Below are 18,771 nucleotides of genomic sequence, written 5' to 3' on the forward strand. Positions count from 1 at the left end.
CAGACCACGACGTCCCCTGTTGCTAGTTCTGTGCCCTCTTTAACATGAGAAACATTCGGCATATAGCTCTTATTGTAGACAGGTGTATTCATCTTCTGTCTTTGCATTCCGAAATGGCGTCCATCAGCCAGCAATCCGTAGACATTCCGAAAAAACATAGAGATAAAGATGGAGACAGACCACACAAGGCTAAGCCTTCCAATGATGCTACCAGTAAGCAGGTCGTCAGTTCTCCAGAATTCAGTGAGGCACTTTTGCAGCCCCTGCTGCCCGATATGATATCTATGCAGGCTTCTACAGAGACCTTTTCGGAGTCCGGTATGCAGCAGAAATCTTCGTCTCACAAGCCTTTGGGTTGTCTCTGCCTCAGTTGGGTCTGGAGCTGCGACCCAGGCACCGGCTTCCAAGGAGGTCTCTCGTACTACTGATTCTAGATAAAAACTAACGTCCTCTCATCCGACTACTGTTTCTCTCAGACCAATGGATACTCTTAGGCCTAGAAGTCAGGCCACTCCTAGAAAATCTACCTCTAGTCTCCATCTTACTCCTGTTCCACCACCCCAAGCCCAAATGCTTAAGATGGCGGAAGATCTTATCTCCCTTGTCAGGGGTAGTTGGGCCACATCTTCTAAAAGGAAAAGTCACCCTTCTCCTGAAATATTGACAGAGCAGGATTCTGAGGAATCTGATTATTCAGTTTTTGAAGAGGAACAGCAGCTTCTTACTGCTTATGAAAACTCAGATATAGAGGAATCCATTCCTTCTACCTCCCCACCAGAAGACTTTTTTCCTTTTGGGGAAACCCTTCACACCCTCAGGGAACATTTCCACTGGGAATCTCAGGACTTCCCTCAGTCTAAGAAAAGACTAAGAATTTCTAGACCTGCCCCAAGACAGACCCTTGGCCATCCCCCGTATTTTAGAAGTGGTGGGTGATGTTTTTCATGAAACCAGTTTAGCCCCCGACGCCCTCCCACCTGCTCCCACTAAAACTGACCGGTATTACAGAGTACCGTATTCTCACAAATACCTGTACAGAAATCCTGCTGCAGACCCAGAGGTCATTACAAAGGGACCAAAAGGAGCTAAGGTGAGTTCTGCAAAGAATCCTATTCCTTCTGATAAGGAATCCAGAGCTCTGAACAGATGGGGTAAAAAAGTATACACCTCTGCAACCTTAGCTGTCAGAGCACTCAACTGTCAGTTCCATATGTTTAAAATGTCAGCAACACACTTGGGAACTATTAAAACAAAAGATTTCTACCTTTTCTGACTCTGCAAATTTGAAAGAGTTAGATTTACTGCACTCTACTTGTCAAGTGGCCAAACACTCTTTTTGCACTGTGGATATGACTCACTAGAAGCCTCAAGCAGGGCAGCAGTGTCAGGATCTGTCATTAGGAGACATGCATGGTTGAAGGAACAACCTCTCCTTGATCATGTCAAGTCTAAATTAATTGATGTACCCTTGGATAATGAGCACTTGTTTGGAGTAAAAGCAGAAGATGTGCTTAAAAAGATGGAAAACAAAGCAAAATCTATGGAAACAGTAAAAGATTTCTTTCAGGTTCAACCTCCCAGGTTCAGCAGGAATTTCCCATCTAAGCTCTGGTCCTTTCCTGCACCTAGTAGACAGGGGCAAGATAAGCCCTGCTGGGACAGACCACCCAGACCTCTATCCCAGGAACAGCAGAGAACCAAACAGTAGACCACTTCCGCCCCAAAGGCAGGGAGTTCTAAGCCATCCTTCTATAGCAAAAACTCTCAATGATTCCCTCTCCCCCCTCTGTCCTCCTTTGACTCGCCAAAAGCTAGGAGGATGGCTCTCCTCTGCAAAGAAAATTGGCTTTCTGTAACAAAAGACCAATGGGTCTTAAAAGATCATTTTTCAGGGATACAAATTCTCTTTCAATGAACTCCCAATTCCAAGAGGGTACCCAGACTTGCCTCCAAATCAGTGGGCAGAGGCATTATAACAAGTCCAAACTCTCATATCCCAGAGGGCAGTAGAACCTGTTCCCGCAGATCAAACCGGCAAAGACTTTTATTCCAGACTATGCCTTGTTCCCAGAAAAGAGGGTACTTGGCACCCCATCCTGGATCTGTCCATTCTGAGCACCTCCCTGGTGGTTCCCAAATCCAGAATACTAACTTTGCAACATCTGCTGCCTATGCTGACAAAAAATGCCTGGTTAGTGACCCTAGACCTAAAGGATGCCGACCTCCAAATCCCCATAAGGGAATCCTGCAGGAAATTCCTGCGCTTCAGGGCAGGCTCACAACACTTTCAGTTCTCTGCACTACCCTTTGGCTTATCTACTGCTCCCAGCGTATTCACCAAATGATTAGCCCCGGCCATAGCATTTTGCAGACAGAGAAATATTCAGATTTATCCTTATCTGGATGACTGCCTCATTCAGGCAGAGTGCAAAGAGAAGCTGGTCCAAGACCTCCTCTTTGTCAAAACCCTCCTTACTTCCTTAGGGTTCACCATCAATGAAATCAAAGCAGACACCCTCCAGGCAGATCATTTTCCTGGGAGAACTGCTGGACACAGCATCCAAAATGACCTTCCTATCCCCAGAAAAGTAGAGCTTCCTGCCACTCTGCTTTACCCAGTTGGCTTCCAGAAGTCACCTCACAGCAAGGAAGATGTTCTTCGTGTTTCACTGTTGCAGTCATCACATTTGGGTTATCTGCCTACAGGTAGCCCTCAGTCGGCCAGAATACCAGAGTCTTGGGATTTCTACGTCGGATGCTGTCGCCTCTTCCATGACGTCAGGTCGTCAGGGGTATAAAACATGCAGCTGATGCCATTACATCAGCTTTTCTTGTCTATGCCAATTGCATCAGTTTTTCTTGCAGCGCGGGAGTTCAAAGCAGAAGCAGTTCGCAAGTGCCAGTCCTCCGCTACCTGAAATTTTCGATGTTATGTAGTCCTATCTCGCCTATATTCTTACCCGTGGGTTCAACTCTGCCTATTTTACTAGCTCAAAAGTCTCTGATTGGCTGGGGTAAGAGGGTATCCCATGGTACACTGCTTCATATCCCCAGATCTCATTCGCCGCTTGTAGCGCTCGGATGTGGTCTCGCTTGGCTGTGGGTAAGTATCTTATTTTGACTTATTTCTCTTAAGAAATTGGTTACTTTATACTCAAAAGCTATTTTAATAGCTATATCTTGCTGCTGTCGCTGTGATTGTGTGTTTTCTTGGTGTTTTGTGGTATCCCTAACTGTTCCCATGGGCTAGGCCCGTTTTAGTTAGAGGACCTAGTCCTCCCTTAGTTTGAGATTTTTCGTGTGTTCTCTGTGTTGTCTTAAGAACTGTTTTAGTTAGAGGTTCTTGCAGTGGTGTCTTTTTTGTTGCTAATCGTTTATTTAGGGGTTCGCTGAGTCTGTGTAGTACTGTTTGCTAGTGTACTTTGTGGGCTTTCCCGCCCGTTTTGGAAAAGTTTTGTTAACTGTTCTCTAGAGTTAGCAGATAATGTCTAAGGATCAGAAGGAACATATGCCTTCTGGCTTTAAAAAAAATGTTCAAAATGCAGATATAAAATGTCCATCACAGATGGACACTTTGTGTGTGTCTACTGCCTTGGAGCCATCCTTTTACAGGAGTTGTGTAGCTTTTGCCACACCTTCAGTCCTAGGGTACTCCAAGAGAGGAAAAACAAATTGATTTTAAAGGGACTGCTTAAACCATCTTTTGAGGAAGCTATAGATTCGGCTTCCAGTTCTCAGTCGAAATCTAAAGCCTCCAAGTCCAAGAAAAGGTCTCTGGCTCCATCTGCATCTTTGGAGCCTCCGGAGAAGATTACTATATCGGACTCTGTTTCCTCGGCTCCACTGTCCTCGGGGCCGCAGGAGGTATCTGTGTTAAGTGAATCGGCGTCCGCTCCGATTATTCTCGAACCCATTCGGAGCCGGTCGCCTAGTGTGAGGCATGGTTCACCAGACAAGAGATCACAATCTCCATCCATCTCCTCCAAATCCTCCAGGCTTTCTGATTCGGATGTGGATAGGGTAGTGCAGAGGCTCCTGCAGTCGCCGGTGTTGGCTAAATTGTTTTCGGCTCAGACCCATTCGGCTCCGGAGTCAGTTCCTATGATTGTTTCGATGATTTCTCCTCCGAGCACATCTTTGTCATTGGAGCCGGTATGTTCTGCTCCAAGTGATGTTCTTGCGCCGGCTCTGATACCTCCCTTGGGTTTATTGGTGCCGACCTCTGCTCCGACCATGTCGGTTCCGTCCACAGGGTTCGAGACTCGGGTCTCCTTGGTCGGGCCCGAAGGGGATACTTCAGGACATCTTTCGGTTCCGAGTCTCCCAGTGGGTGCATCAGCTCGGGGGACCCTGGTCCCGGTCGTGGCCTTGGAGGTCGGTCGGTCCTCGGACTCTGGGGGGGGGGGGGGACCTGCCTTCAAGGCCATGTGGAGCGCGCTGGCCAGATCGTCAGCTACATCACCCGGGTCGGTCATTCCATCCCCTACCACTCCAGCGAGAGCTTCTGACACTCGCCTATCCTTGGACAGTTGAGCGCCAATTCCCAAGGACACCCCCACGAGCGGTCCCCCACTTTCTGAAGGTCTCTCAGAGCCAGTGCCTGAGGAACCTCCCAGAAAGAAATTGTGCAAGAGGAAGCACATAGGCTTCCAGGACGAGTCTCTCATTTTCGATACTGACCTCGAGGAATCGGAAGGATCCCCCAAGTCTTCCTCTGATGATGTTTCCTTCTCCGATATTCTGGAGATACTGAAACAAAGAGGAGACTGGCCTACCAAAACTTCTTCTGAGGAGGAGTCCGTATTCCTTAAGGCTTTTGGCGCTCAACCCTCTGCCTCCTGGGTGTCTCCACCCTTCGATGAACTTCTTGACCTTATTTGTCGAAGGGTGTGGGAAAAACCTGATTCTGTGGAGCCCGTACCCAGGCGTCCCAACAAATTTCTCTCCGCCCCTCAGAGAAAAGAGTTTGTCAAAGGGAGTCCTTGTAGATGTCATGGTGATGGCGGCAGCCACCCAGAAGGAAGTTGCAGAGTCTTCCTCGTTGGTCCATCTTCCTAACAAATAGTCCAGGACTATGGACCGGTACGGGAAGCGTACCCTGTCTTCAGCAACCTTCACTTTACGGTTGCTGAATTACTTCTCATTTCACTCGGCTCCAGAGAGATCTCCTCAGAGAACTGGGAGATACTCTTGCGGGTAACATACCTGAGGCGGTGGCTCAGACAGTTAACACACAGGTTTCTACCCTCAACTCTATCGCGAACACGTCCATGCGACTCATTTCATATGCGGCCGAGGGAGCGAGTAGGGCGGACAGCTCAGGGGTCGCCCTTAGAAGGCAAGCCTGGCTGTGCCTGTGTCACTTCGCGGAGGCCTTCAAGTCTTCCTTCACTGATGCCCCATTTGATGGTTCCTCCTTGTTTGGGACCAAAGTGAAAGACACCCTCACCAGGTGCGAGCAAGAGAGAAATACCCTGTCTGCCGTAGGGGTCCATTTTTCTCTTCCATCTAGGGCTTATCCCAAGGCCCAACGGGGGGGGGGGGTGGATGTGGTTCAAGAAATCACAAATGTTTTTTCCTGCCGCACAAGGTGAACCCCCCCTCCAGAGGCAGGGGAGTTATTCAGGGAGACGTCGCCCCAGAGGCAGAGGGGGCCCCCGCAATTCCGGAGACCGCGACTCCTTCCGTGGCTCCACATAATCTCATTCCTGAGGGTGTGCCCGACTATGCTTATCCGGAGCCAGTAGGGGGTTGAATTTCCTTGTATCCAGAAGCCTGGGAAAACATTACCCAGGACCGATGGGTATTAAGGATAATTTTCGGAGGTTACCTCATTCCATTCTCTTCAGTACCCCCTCCAATAAGAAAAATCCCGGACGTTCCACCCAGTCAAAGGGATCAAACAGCCTCAGAGAAATCTCAGCTGATAGTAAAAGGAGCCATCCAACCAGTCCCCTCAGACCAAATTGGATTAGGGACTTACTCAAGATTCTTTTTGTTGCCGAAAAGAACAGTGGACCTGAGACCCATACTAGATCTCAGTCAACTCAACAATTACTTACACAAGTCCAGATTCCGTATGGTCACTCTACAATCGATTCTCCCATTGTTGGGAGAGGAAGTATGGATGTGCTCCATCGACCTCAAGGATGTCGAAATGGACAGGGCATCCAGGTGTCACCTACGCTTCCGGCTGGAAGCCAGTTACTTCCAGTTTCGAGCCCTGCCCTTTGGTCTCACCACAGCCCCCAGGGTGTTCACCAAGTATATGGCAGTGGTGACGGCTCACTTGAGACGTCAAGGATTCCAGGTGATGTGATAGTGTTCAATCTCGCCGTTTGTTCTTACACATGGGTTCGGAGCCGATCCTCGGCTCCGTGCCGGCCTCTTGCAAGCTCTGCATCGAGAAGAAGCTCGAGACAATCTAATACCCACAATCCCCCTCTGCCTTTACCTCAGATCTAGTTTGCGCTGCTGCATGGCATCGTTGGGAGCTAGCTCGAGAGTTTCTAAGCTAAGATATAACTTTTTTGTTGTATTTTATTAAGAAATATATTCTAGTTGATATTAGCTGTATTAACAAGTGTGATTGTGTTGTGGTTCCGTAATTCGTTGGTACCGTTAACCTTATTTTGGTATTTTTGTATCGGGCCTACTCCTTCACATCTACCATATTGAGACAATTTAACGGTTGACATTAACCTGATTGTGACTTTTACTCAGATTGACTGTGTTTTTCTGTAGTTATATATTGTTATACTATGTCGGAGAAAGCAAAGTCTGGTTTCAAAGCGTTGTCAGTGTGGCCAAAAATGTCGGTCACTGACAACCACAGTTCCTCGTCTACTGCCTTGGCCCTCTTCACTTACAAGAGGATTGCTCCATCTGTCACTCTTTTAGTGGGAGGTCATGACAGATAGGCGCAGGAAACTGATGGACAGAGGTCTACTGAAACCAGCTTTCCAAGAGGCTTTGGATGCTTCTGACCAGGCATCAAGTCCTCTAAGGAATCGAAGGCGTCGGAGCCTAAGTCATCGGCTCCGAGCTCTTCTTCAAAGGTTAGATCACCGGTTCCACAGACTTGGGGCCGAGTGTTCAACTGGTGTCGGTTCCTGAGCCTCGAGTCTTGGAACGGTGATGGAGCTCCCTCCTTCGGCCATATTGAGGTCGGCTCCGTCTTCGGTTCCTTCGACCCGTTCTTCCTCCAAACTTTCGGATGTCGATGTGGATCGTGTGGTGCAGAAGTTGTTGGAGCATTCGGCCCTCTCTAAACTTATTTGGTTTCCACCCAGTTGGTGTCGAAACTTGAAGGCCTTCTGTATCTCCATCCATTCCTCCTCCGAGACCGATTCAGTCTTTGGAGCGGAAGAGCTGATCTGCTGATTGTGGAGCCCTCGGGTCCAGAACCGTCCTTTCTCGGTCTGTTCCCTCACCTCGACTCCGTCGGTTCCGGTACGGAGTCTCGGAGCCGACGGTCTGTTCTTGGTTCCGGGGCGAGTCGAACCGGCGTGTCGGTTCCGACTCTCCCCTCGGGCCTCGGCGGATCGATTCGGCTCCGTCCTTGGGGTCGATGCCCGGTGCCTGTCGGGATTCTTCCCATTTCTTGAACCGGGGACTCTTCGATGCGGGACCGGGGCGTTGACCTGATGAGGAAGGTGTTGTCTACCCAGACAACCACATCAGTGGAAGCAGTTTCTCCTCCCCATAAAGGGCCTTTGTCTTCATCTGCACCCACGGCCCACATCCAAGCGTCGGGCACCAGTGTCTCAGCCACCCCTGGAGGTGCCCCTCTTCCTCGAGGCTTCTTGGATGCTCCCCGAGGAAGTCCCTAGGAAGAGACTGTGTAAGAGGAGACACTTGGATTCTCCACAGGAATCCATAACATCTGATACTGACTTAGATGAGTCAGAGGGTCCCCTAAGTCACCTTCAGAAGATGTCTCTTTTTCAGACATTTGGAGATCCTGAAACAGAGAGGTGACTGGCAGTCCCTTCCCCTTCTGAGGATGAGTCAGTTCTGCTGAAGGCATTTGGTGCTCGCCCTTCCTCCTCCTGGGTCACTCCGCCCTTGCGAACTAATGGAACTTATTGCTCAAGGCGTGGGAGGCTCCTGACACAGTGGAACCTGTTCCTAGGAAACCGAACAAGTACATCACAGCACCTCAGGATAAGTCCTACCTTACAAAAGGAGTTCCAGTAGGCGCTATGGTGGTGGCTGCAGCCACGAAAAGGAGATGTCGGAGTCTTCTTAGTCTGTCCATCCGCCTAATAAAGATTCTAGGGCGATGGATAGATATGGGAAGCGCATTTTTAGTTCAGCGGCTTTTTCCATGCGGTCCCTGAACTATTTGACCCATTTTACCGTCTGCAGAGGATCTAGTCAAAGAGTTGGCAGATACCCTCCAGGGTACTACAGATGCAGCTGTCTCAGAGAAAGTGACAGCCTAAGCGAATACCCTAACATCGATTGTTAACTCGTCCATGAGGCTGATTTCTTACGCAGCCGAAGGTTCGAGTAGGGCAGCAGCTTCAGCGATTGCTCTTCGTAGACAATCCTGGATGCGCCTATGCTCCTTTGCGGAAGCCTTCAAGTCTTCCTTTACAAACGCCCCATTTGACGGTGCCACTCTTTTTGGCCCCAAAGTAAAGGAGACCCTTACCCGGTGTGAACAAGAGGGAAAGACTCTGTCTGCTGTCGGAGTCCGTTTTTCCACCCCAACTAGACCGTACCCCAACTAGACCGTACCCCAAAGGGCAACGCGGTGGGAAAATGTGGTTTCGAAAACCCCAAGGGTCTTTCTCAGGCACACAGGGTGATGCTCCCTCTAGAGGCAGAGGAGGGGGCAGAGGTGGAAGACGCCGCCCTGGTGGCAGAGGGGGTCCGCAACATCAAGGTGACAGGGATACACTCCCTGGTAAACCTTTCCAGCACTCCTGAGAGGAGGCCCGACTGTCCTGCTCTGGAGGCAGTCGGGGGTCGCTTAGCTTTGTACCCTCAGGCCTGGCAAGGTATAACTACAGACAAGTGGGTAAAAAGCGTAGTTACCAGAGGTTATTCCATACCCTTCCTATCCTATCCCATTCCAAAGAAAAAGACTCCCAGATGTACCGCCCCATCTGGGAGAGCCAGCAGCTTTAGAAATTTCAAAGCTGCTAGAAAAAAGTCATCCAGCCAGTCCCAGCGGACCAGCAAGGATTCGGGACTTACTCAAGGTTCTTTTTAGTTCCAAAGAAAACAGGGGACTGGAGGCCCATTCTAGACCTAAGCTACCTCAATACTTTCGTCAAGAAAGAAAAGTTCGAATGGTCACGCTTCAATCGATCCTTCCATTCTTACAGAAGGACGAGTGGATGTGCTCAATAGATCTAGAGGATGCATACTACCACATCAAAATGGCCAGGGCATCCAGAGATCATTTGCGCTTCGGCTGGGAGCCAGTCACTTTCAATTTCGAGCCCTGCCCTTTGGTCTGACCTCAGCCCCAGGGTCTTCACCAAATGTATGGCAGTGGTAGCGTCTCACTTGAGGCGTCAGGATTCCAGGTGTTTCCGTATCTGGGCGACTGGCTCCTTTCGGCCACCACCGGCGTCAACTACTGCAGGCCAGAGACTATGTTCTTCAACTGTGTGTTCACCTAGGGATCTCCGTAAATTTCGGAAAATCCTTACTTCAGCCATCACAAAATATCTTGTTCATAGGAGCAGAGTTAAACACCGTCAATTAATTCTGAAGCTCCCCAGAAAGGATATTATCACTGCAGACTCACATCGTCTTCTACTCTTGTCAAAATCTCCTGCAAAACTAGTACTGAAGGTGTTGGGCCTCATGTCAGCCTCCCTTATTGCAATTCCCTGGGAGGCTGCACATGAGAATCCTACAGTGGATACTGTTTGCACAATGGTCATTTCAACAACTACCTCTAACACACGAGATTCTTATAACAAAGACTTGCAAAACAGATCTAAACTGGTGGCTTCAAACGTGCAACCTTTCCCAGGGGAGGCCGTTTGTGCTACCCATACAATTCACGGTGACCACGGGCGCTTCCCTGATAGGGTGGGGGCATCTTTCAGGGACAGACAGTCCAAGGCGAATGGACCAATTTGGAGTACAATCTGCACATCAATGTTCTAGAGTTGAGGGCAGTGTTTCTAGCGTTTCTAGTGTTTCTAGCGTTGCAACACTTTGCTCCCCTTCTTCCTCTAGGGACTATTGCAGTTCAGACGGACAACATGTCGGTAGTCTGGTACATAAACAAAAAACCAAGTCCTATCAACTATGCAGAGGCCATGAGAATTTGGCAGTGGGCGGAGTCCACGGGTCGCTTTCTAATAGCAACGCACATCCCGGGGTCATCCAACGTCATAGCCGACAGGCTGAGCAGAGCAATTCTGTTACCGCACGAGTGGTCTCTAAAACAGTCAGTGGCGGAAAGGATTTTTCGCACGTGGGGCCAGCCTTCCTGCGATCTGTTTGCGTCTCCAATGAATGCCAAATGCAGGAGCTACTTTGCCCTATTACCCCTCCAGGGGAAGTCCCCAGGGGCGCTGGTTTCTGATTGGCCCCGGGACTCCTATCGCATTTCCCCATTTCCTCTGATATCAGTTTCTCCAGAAAGCCAGGAACCTACACAGGCGATAATCCTCATTGCTCCATTCTGGCCTCGTCAAATTTAGTTTCCCTTCCTGAAAATACACTGCATTCGGGGACCCTGGATTCTGGACCCAGAGCCAGATCTATTGACTCACTCGTCAGGGGTTCCCCACCCGCTCCTGTCACTCCATCTAGCAGCTTGGCTGCTCCAATTCTAACTTAGCCAGGTCTGATCTTTTGTCACCAGCAGTCCAGGATATATTAGTGGCTTCGCATAAAGCTTCCACTACGAAAACATATACTAGTAAATGGAAACTGTTTGTATTCTGGGCAAAGGCACACCATGTGGATCCCTTTATAGCTCCTTTGAATAAGATATTAGAGTTCTTAACAGACTTATTTCATCAGGGTGCTTCTCCTGCTACTCTAAAAGTTCAATTGGCTGCCATTTCGAATTTCCATGTGGAAGAATGTGGAGCTCCTGTTATGGCTCACAGACTTTGTAAAGCCTTTTTAAAAGGAGTCTTTCATATTAGACCACCGGTCAGATCTCCTCGTCACCTTGGAGTCTAAACTTGTTGCTATCTAAATTAATGTTGCCCCTTTGAACCTGCCTCTTCTTGCCCATTAAAATTTTTGTCCTGGAAAACTCTCTTTCTGGTAGCCATTACTTCTGCTAGGCAGTGTCTGAACTTCAGGCTCTCCATCAAGCACCCTTATTTGATCTTTCACTCTGACAGAGTTTCTCTTGAACCAATTCATCCTTCCTCCCTAAAGTATGTTCCATTAACAATATTAATCAGTCCATTGAATTACCCACTTTCTTCAAAAACCACTCCAACAAAATGGAGTATATGTTACACAAATTAGATGTTCACAGACAGCTAAGGTTTTATTTGGATAGAACAAAAGATCACAGGAAAACAGATCAACTCTTTGTGGCTTTTGCTGATAGCAGGAAAGGACTTGCAGTTACCAAGAGAACTCTTTCTAAATGGTTAACGGATTGTATAATCTATGTCTACGATTCTGCAGATCAACCCTTTTACACAAACCCAAAGGACATTCCACAAGATCAATATCTACGTCTTTGGCTCATGCAGCTCGCCTACCTCTGGATGCTATTTGTGCGGCTGCTACCTGGTCTAAGCCACATACATTTATTTCTCATTATAAAGTAGACAAGGTTTCTAGGGACAGGGCAACCTTTGGTTCCACTGTGCTCAAGAACGTCCTCCGTGAGTTCCTCAGGATCAAGGAGCTAGGGCGCTACCCATGTGTAAGAACAAGCGGCGAGATTGAACACTATCACATATAGAAGTTATGTCCTTACCATAGCGTTCCATGTGGAGTGTTCATCTCCTTTGTTCTTACAGTCCACCCTCCCACCCTTAGGAAGAACGTTCTTTGATGCCTGGCCAGAAGCATTTTTTGCTACTGCTGTTATTCTGTGTACATAGTTGGTATGCACATATATGTTTATATGGGTCTGTTTAGATATGTTATGTGTGTAAGCATGCATGTGCTTTTATATAGATTGGTTTGCTTGCAAACTAGATCTGAGGTAAAGGCAGAGGGGGATTGTGGGTATTAGATTGTCTCGAGCTTCTTCTCGATGCAGAGCTTGCAGAGGCGGCGGAGCCGAGGATCGGCTCCGAACCCATGTGTAAGAACAAAGGCGAGATGAACACTCCACATGGAACGTTATGGTAAGGACATAACTTCTATTTTCCGTACCTGGACAACTGGCTTCTCACCGCCCCCACCAGGCATCAACTAATTCAGACCAGGGACGCTACCACCAGTCTGTCACCGATTAGGCATCACAATAAACTGAAAAAAATCTGCCTTATTGCCCTTACAACGTGTCACCTTTATAGGAGCAGAGTTCAAATGCGAGCATTCTTACCACAAGAAAGGATCACAGGGTTGCAACAACAAATACTCATGCTGATGCCCCTGAGACATGCGAAGGCAAGACTGATTCTACAACTCCTAGGTACCATGGCGGGGACTATCATGTTGGTTCCTCTAGCGAGATTACACATGAGACTTCTTCAATGGCTCCTCTTTGTCCAATGGTCTCTCCAAAGACTTTCGCTATCCCGTCCAATCTTAATGACAGATAGATGCAAGCAGGACCTCTGTTGGTGGCTGTGCACCAACAACTTTAATGGGGGAAAGCCCTTTGTTCCACCTGTCCCTGTTGCCACGGTGACCACGGACGCCTCCCAGATGGGGTTTGGGGGCATTATCTCTGCAGATAGATGCAAGCAGGACCTCTGTTGGTGGCTGTGCACCAACAACTTTAATGGGGGAAAGCCCTTTGTTCCACCTGTCCCTGTTGCCACGGTGACCACGGACGCCTCCCAGATGGGGTTTGGGGGCATTATCTCTGCAGGACGGTCCAAGGCACGTGGCAGGAGCACGAGATATATTTGCACATAAACGTCCTGGAGATGAGAGCAGTGCTTCTTGCGTTGCAGGCACTTCAAGAAGTTCTTCCTCTAGGGACTATTGCGATACCACACTACTGACATGCTGTCTGAGTGTATCTCAACAAGCAAGGGGGATCCCGATCTTACCCACTATGCAGAGAGGCCATGCGCGTGTGGCATTGGACAATAGCTTCCCAACGGTTTCTGGTGGCAACGCACATTCCGGGGAAGACCAATGTAATAGCGGACAAGCTAAGCAGGGCGATTCTTATGCCCTACGAGTGATCCCTGAATCGCCTGGTTGCAGAGCGAATCTTCAGCAGATGGGGGTCAGCCTTGCTGCGACCTTTTTTGCCAGCCCTCTCAATGTGAAATGCAGCAACTACTTTTCGCTGATCCCCCCCACCGGGGGAATCACCCAGGGATGCTCTGGCTCACAACTGGCCCTCCGGTCTGCTTTATGCTTTCCCTCCGTTTCCCCTTCTCTCAAGGGTGATTCAGAAAGCACAATCCTTGGGAAGCAGAATGATTCTGATTGCCCCACACTGGCCTCGTCAGGTATGGTTCCCCTTCCTTCAACCTTACATTGTGGATACTCCTTGGATTCTGGAACCTCTTCCAGATGTACTGACGCACATGTCGGGACAGTTGCACCCCTCTCTGAGGACACTCCGGTTGACAGCCTGGCTACTCCACTTCCATCGTTAGTCAGACATCACAATTTTTCACCAGAAGTGGTCCATATATTATCATCCTCTCATAAACCATCCACTAGAAAAATCTACTCTAGCAAATGGAAAAGGTTCTCTATCTGGGCTCATTCTAGAGGCATTGATCCCTACACTGCTCCAATTGATTTGATTCTGGAGTTTTTGTCTATGCTGTTCTATCAAGGGTCCGCATCAGCCACCATCAAAGTTCAGCTGGCGGCTATATCAAACTTCCACGTGGCCAGTGAACCTAGACTTATGGCACACAGACTATGTAAAGCATTCCTTAAAGGTACTCGTATTACTTTTATTTATTTATTTATTATACATTTATTTTACACTTGTTAACCAGGCTAGTCTGGCTGGATAACATGTCCATTTTCAGCAGAGGCACGAGGAGAGAAGCTCCATTAACATACTAATAACTTACAATAAAAACAATGAAACAATCAAACAAAACACAAAAAGCAAAAAAGCAAACAAATTAAACAAAATATATAAACATGAAAGCAGATAAAGGAACAGTTATTATGTAGTTTAGAAAAATGCAGAGGCAGTTAAACAAGAGATAACAATGGAGAGGCAATATTATTCTGTAATAATTGCTAGAGTAAGACTGCTAAGGAATGAAGAGGATTGAAAAAAAAAGTGACATATGGAGAGTCAATAAAAATTACACTATTTGCAATTTAGAATAGAACAATTGTGCCAGGGCACTAGTATTAGGAAAGAGATTAGCATAGAAGTGATCTGTATATAAGTTAGAAAAGAAGAGATGGCAAGATGTAGTGATATAGCATGTAAAAAGGAGGAAATAGGAAGTGTAAAAGAAAAGAAAGAAGAAAATTATGCAAGTCGGTCAGTAGAGGATAATCAAGTAATGAATAACCAGTAGAAGTGAAAGGAGGGACTGGAAAGAAGGAATTCTATGCTGAGCTCAGTCAGGATTAGAGCATGGGCATAGCCAATGGGTTTGAAATGGTTTCTTATTTGTTTTGAAAAGGTGAGATGAGCTTAGGGTGGTCAGTTCTGGGAAGTTTATTCCAATATGATCTAACAGTATTTGCAAATAAGGAGTCACCTGCTTTATTGTGAGATTTAAGAGTAGTTACTAGAAGCTTGTTGGCTGAGCGAAGGAAGTAAGATTTTTATATGGGGTGATGAGGTTATTAAGTATGGGTGTATTGGAGGGGTAATGTAGAATTTTATAAGTGATGACTAATTGATGTAGGAGTATTAGGTTCTGAAGTTCTAGCCAGTTAAGTTTTTTTAGATTGAGACAATGGTGAGTGCAATGGGAACCTGTGGCAAACCTGGCAATACTATGGTAGGCTGTGTTAAGTTTATGAAGGTTAGCTTTAGAAATGTTGATAAAAGATGGAGAGGCATACAATAGTGTGGAGAAGAGGTGAGTCTGGGCAAGAGACACTCTGGTGGTAGCAGTAAGAAAGGGCTTAAGTCTGTAGAGGGTACCCATTTTTTTATTAACAGTCTTGATGGTTAGATCAATGTGGCAGTCAAAGCTTAGCTGATTGTCTATAGTAACGCCTAGTAGTTTGGTGGAATAGTCAGGTTTAATGATCGTGCCATTACAGGACACAATGGAAAATGAGATTGGGGCAGATTTAAGGGTTGGGGTGAAAAGTAGTAATTTGTTTTTTTTTGGAGATTAAGGAGGAGACAGATATGTTGGAACCATTTTTCTGCTGCTGTAAAGACTTTTTGGGTGGAGGAGTGGAGTTCTTCTGGAGATAGAGCAGAGCAGATGAGAGTTGAGCAGATGAGAGTTGAATCATCAGCATACTGTACACAAGTGGATGTAGGGAGAGAAGTAGGCAGGTTATTTATGAATATGGAGAAAAGGAGGGGACCTAAGATGGATCCTTGTGGGACGCCGATAGTGACTGGGAGCTGAGAGGATAGATGGCTGTCCCAGAGGACTGCTTGTTTTCTATTTTTCAAGTAAGAGTCAAACCACTGTAGTGCTAGCGAATCAAGTGAGAGGGATTTTAAAGTATCTAGGAGAAGTTGATGGTTGACCATATCAAAGGCTTTAGAGGTCCAGAATAGTGCAGAGGAGAAAAGGTTGTTATTGCGATTTTTGTTGATCCGTCTGTGAAGGAGAGGGCAGTGGAAGTACTGTGGTGGGGCCTAAAACCATGTTGTGAGTCTCTGAGTAAGTTATTTTGCAAGAGATAATATAAGAGTTGATGGTGTATGCAGCGTTCCATAATTTTAGATAGTGGAGATAGAAGGGCTATAGGCGGAAATTAGAAAGTTCGTTGAGTTGCCTCCTTTATGGAGGAATGATATGGGAGATTTTCCAGCAGGATGGGATACTGAATTGGTTATAGTTCTGTTAATTAAGATGGAGACTGGGTAAGCTAGTTCAGTTGCTGCTAGTTGAAGATATTCAGCTGGTAGATTGTCGGCAGAAGGGTGCAAGGTTTAAGTTTAGAGAGTAACTTACATTATATAGGTTGTGAGACTGTATTAAATTTAGTGTTGTGGGGTGCTGTTTTGAGGAGAGGTTATTTGAAGGAAAGGGGAGTCATGGTGTTTGCTAGAGGCGACTGTTTGAGAGAAGAAGTTGTTGAAAGTATTGGCTATTATATTAGGTTGGGTCTGAGCTAGGCTAGCTGGTGTAGGTGTTTGGTGTTCCCTGGATGGAGCAGTTTATTGATTCTGACCAGAATTGTTTGGGGTTTGGTTTTTGTTGATACTGAAGGTAATAATTCTTTTTATCCAGATAGGTGAGTTTCTTTGTTGTATTTCTCAGGTGTTTGAAATTTTGATGGTCAGTTGGGTTTTAGTGGATCTCATTTTGTCCATAATTTATTTCTAGCTAGCATTGTTTGTTTGGTTTTGGAAAGCCATGGGGCTGCTTTGGAGCCTAGTCTAGTGTCGAGACTGGTCATGATGCTGGAGAATTTGTAAGAAGGTATTATTGAAATGGGTAACTGCTTCATCAAGTGGGAGGTGTTTTAGAGTTGACCAGTTATATTCTTTGAGTTCATTACGGAAAGATGATAGGTTAAAATTTGTTTTGTTGTGTACAGTACGATAGGTAGCCTGTTTGGGATTGTTGTATTTTTGTTTAGTGATGTAGGTGAGGAGATGGTCGCTGATATTGTCAGGGAGTATTCCAGTTTTATGAGAGGGGATTGTTCGTCCCCCAGTATCCAAACCTGTCATGCCCTGGGACCTCAATTTTGTTCAAGCCCTCCCTCTTCCACCATTCGAGCCTGCAGCTACCTATGAGTTAAAATTTTTAACATAGAAAACAGCATTTTTAACAGCAGTCACTTCAGCGAGGCGGGTCTCTGAAATTCAAGCCCTTTCCATCAAACCCCCATATTTGATCTTCCATAAAGATAGGGTCTCTTAGACCAAACCCATCATTCCTTCCCAAAGTGGCTTCTGTGTCTAATATGAATCAGTCTATTGAGCTGCTGGTTTTCTTCCCCAACTTTTCTAACAAGGCAGAATTCAGATTTCACCAATTGGATGTACATAGACAGTTACGCTTCTATCCACACTGGACGAAAGATATCCGGAAATCTGACCAACTCTGTCTCCTTTTCGGAAAACCGGTTTGGTTCTCCGGTATCCAAGATCACGCTCTCTAGATGGATAGCCAGCTGTATCTCCTTCATCTATCAGACAGCAGGTAAAAATTTGCCTTTTCCAGTAAAAGCCCATTCCACAAGAGCAGTCTCCACATCCACAGCCTATCAAGCTAGATTGTCAATGGATGATATATGTGCTGCAGCCACTTGGGCTTCTCCTCACACCTTTGTTTCTCAGTACAAATTAGATGTGGTTTCCAGGGGCAGATCTTCATTGGCTCCACAGTTCTCAGGAGTATTTTCCTATGAGCCACCCAGGATGTAGATGCTAGGGGCGCTGTCCCACGGGTAAGAATGTAGGCGAGATAGGACTACATAACATCTTACCAAGAAGTTACGTACTCACCATAACGTTCGATGTATGTAGTCCATCTCACCTCACATTCTTACTTACCCTCCCGCCTTCCCCCTGCCTGGAGGATTTGGAAGTTAGGTTGTATCCTGCAGAGTCTTTTTGGATAGCTTTTGTTTGTATGGATGCGAGGTATGTATGAAGTAATTATGTTAGCAGCAAACTAGATCTGGGGATATGAAGTAGTGTACCATGGGATACCCTCTTAGCCCAGCCAGTCAGAGACTTTTGAGCTAGTAAAATAGGCCGAGTCGGAGCCGATATTCGGCTCTGAACCCACGGGTAAGAATGTGAGGCAAGATGGACTACATACATCGAACGTTATGGTGAGTACATAACTTCTTGTTTTTCGAGTTTCGAACCTGAAGTCTTCTAAAGCTAAGTACCCTGTTGGAGATCCTTTTTTCGTGCTCTAACTGATGTCAGAAAAAGTTAACAATTGTCTTGCCTGTGGAAAGCAAATACCTCACAGAGATTTTCATTCTTACTGCTTCCCGTTTAGGCTCAGACCACGACGTTTCTTGCTGTCGGTTTTGTGCCTTTTCAACGCCAGAACTATTCGTCATTACAGAAAAATCTTTTTGCAAGTCACTCAGGAGTGGGGAACTCCGAAGGTCAATCTCTCTGCTTCGCACCTCAACCACCAGTTGGAAAAATTCTGTACCAGGGAGCATCACTGCCTGTCTTGACCTTCTTCTGGAACTCCCTCTTTGTGTACGCATTCCCTCCTCTGCCTCTTATTCCAGAGTTACTGATCAAGATAAGGGAGGAGAGGCCAAAGGCCATCCTCATTGCTCCAGATCAGCCCAAGCTACATTGGTGCCCCTTAATGTGCAGCCTGACATCACAGCCTCCCAGGCAGCTTCCTTTCATCTCAGACCTCTTGACTCGGGGGGGGGGGGGGCGGGGGGGCGGGGGGGGGATGCTGCACCCAGACTTGCAGACTCTCAAACTGTCAGCATGGCTTCTACTCTAAAAGTAAACAAGGGGCCCCTGTTAAGCAAACTGGTCCTAGACATTATCACAGAGGCCAGAAGGCCCAGCACTGG

At 46.9% G+C, this 18,771-nt stretch overlaps 1 protein-coding gene across 1 annotated transcript in view; it reads left to right on the plus strand.

The window, feature by feature from the left end:
- SUV39H2 (SUV39H2 histone lysine methyltransferase) overlaps positions 1-18,771 on the plus strand; it is a 1,013,666-nt gene that overhangs the window by 309,865 nt on the left and 685,030 nt on the right. The gene's annotated exons all lie outside the window — the stretch shown is intronic.

This window comes from Protopterus annectens, chromosome 11.part0 (assembly GCF_019279795.1).
Source record: "Protopterus annectens isolate FY-2018-M chromosome 11.part0, PAN1.0, whole genome shotgun sequence".
Lineage (NCBI taxonomy): Eukaryota > Metazoa > Chordata > Ceratodontiformes > Protopteridae > Protopterus > Protopterus annectens.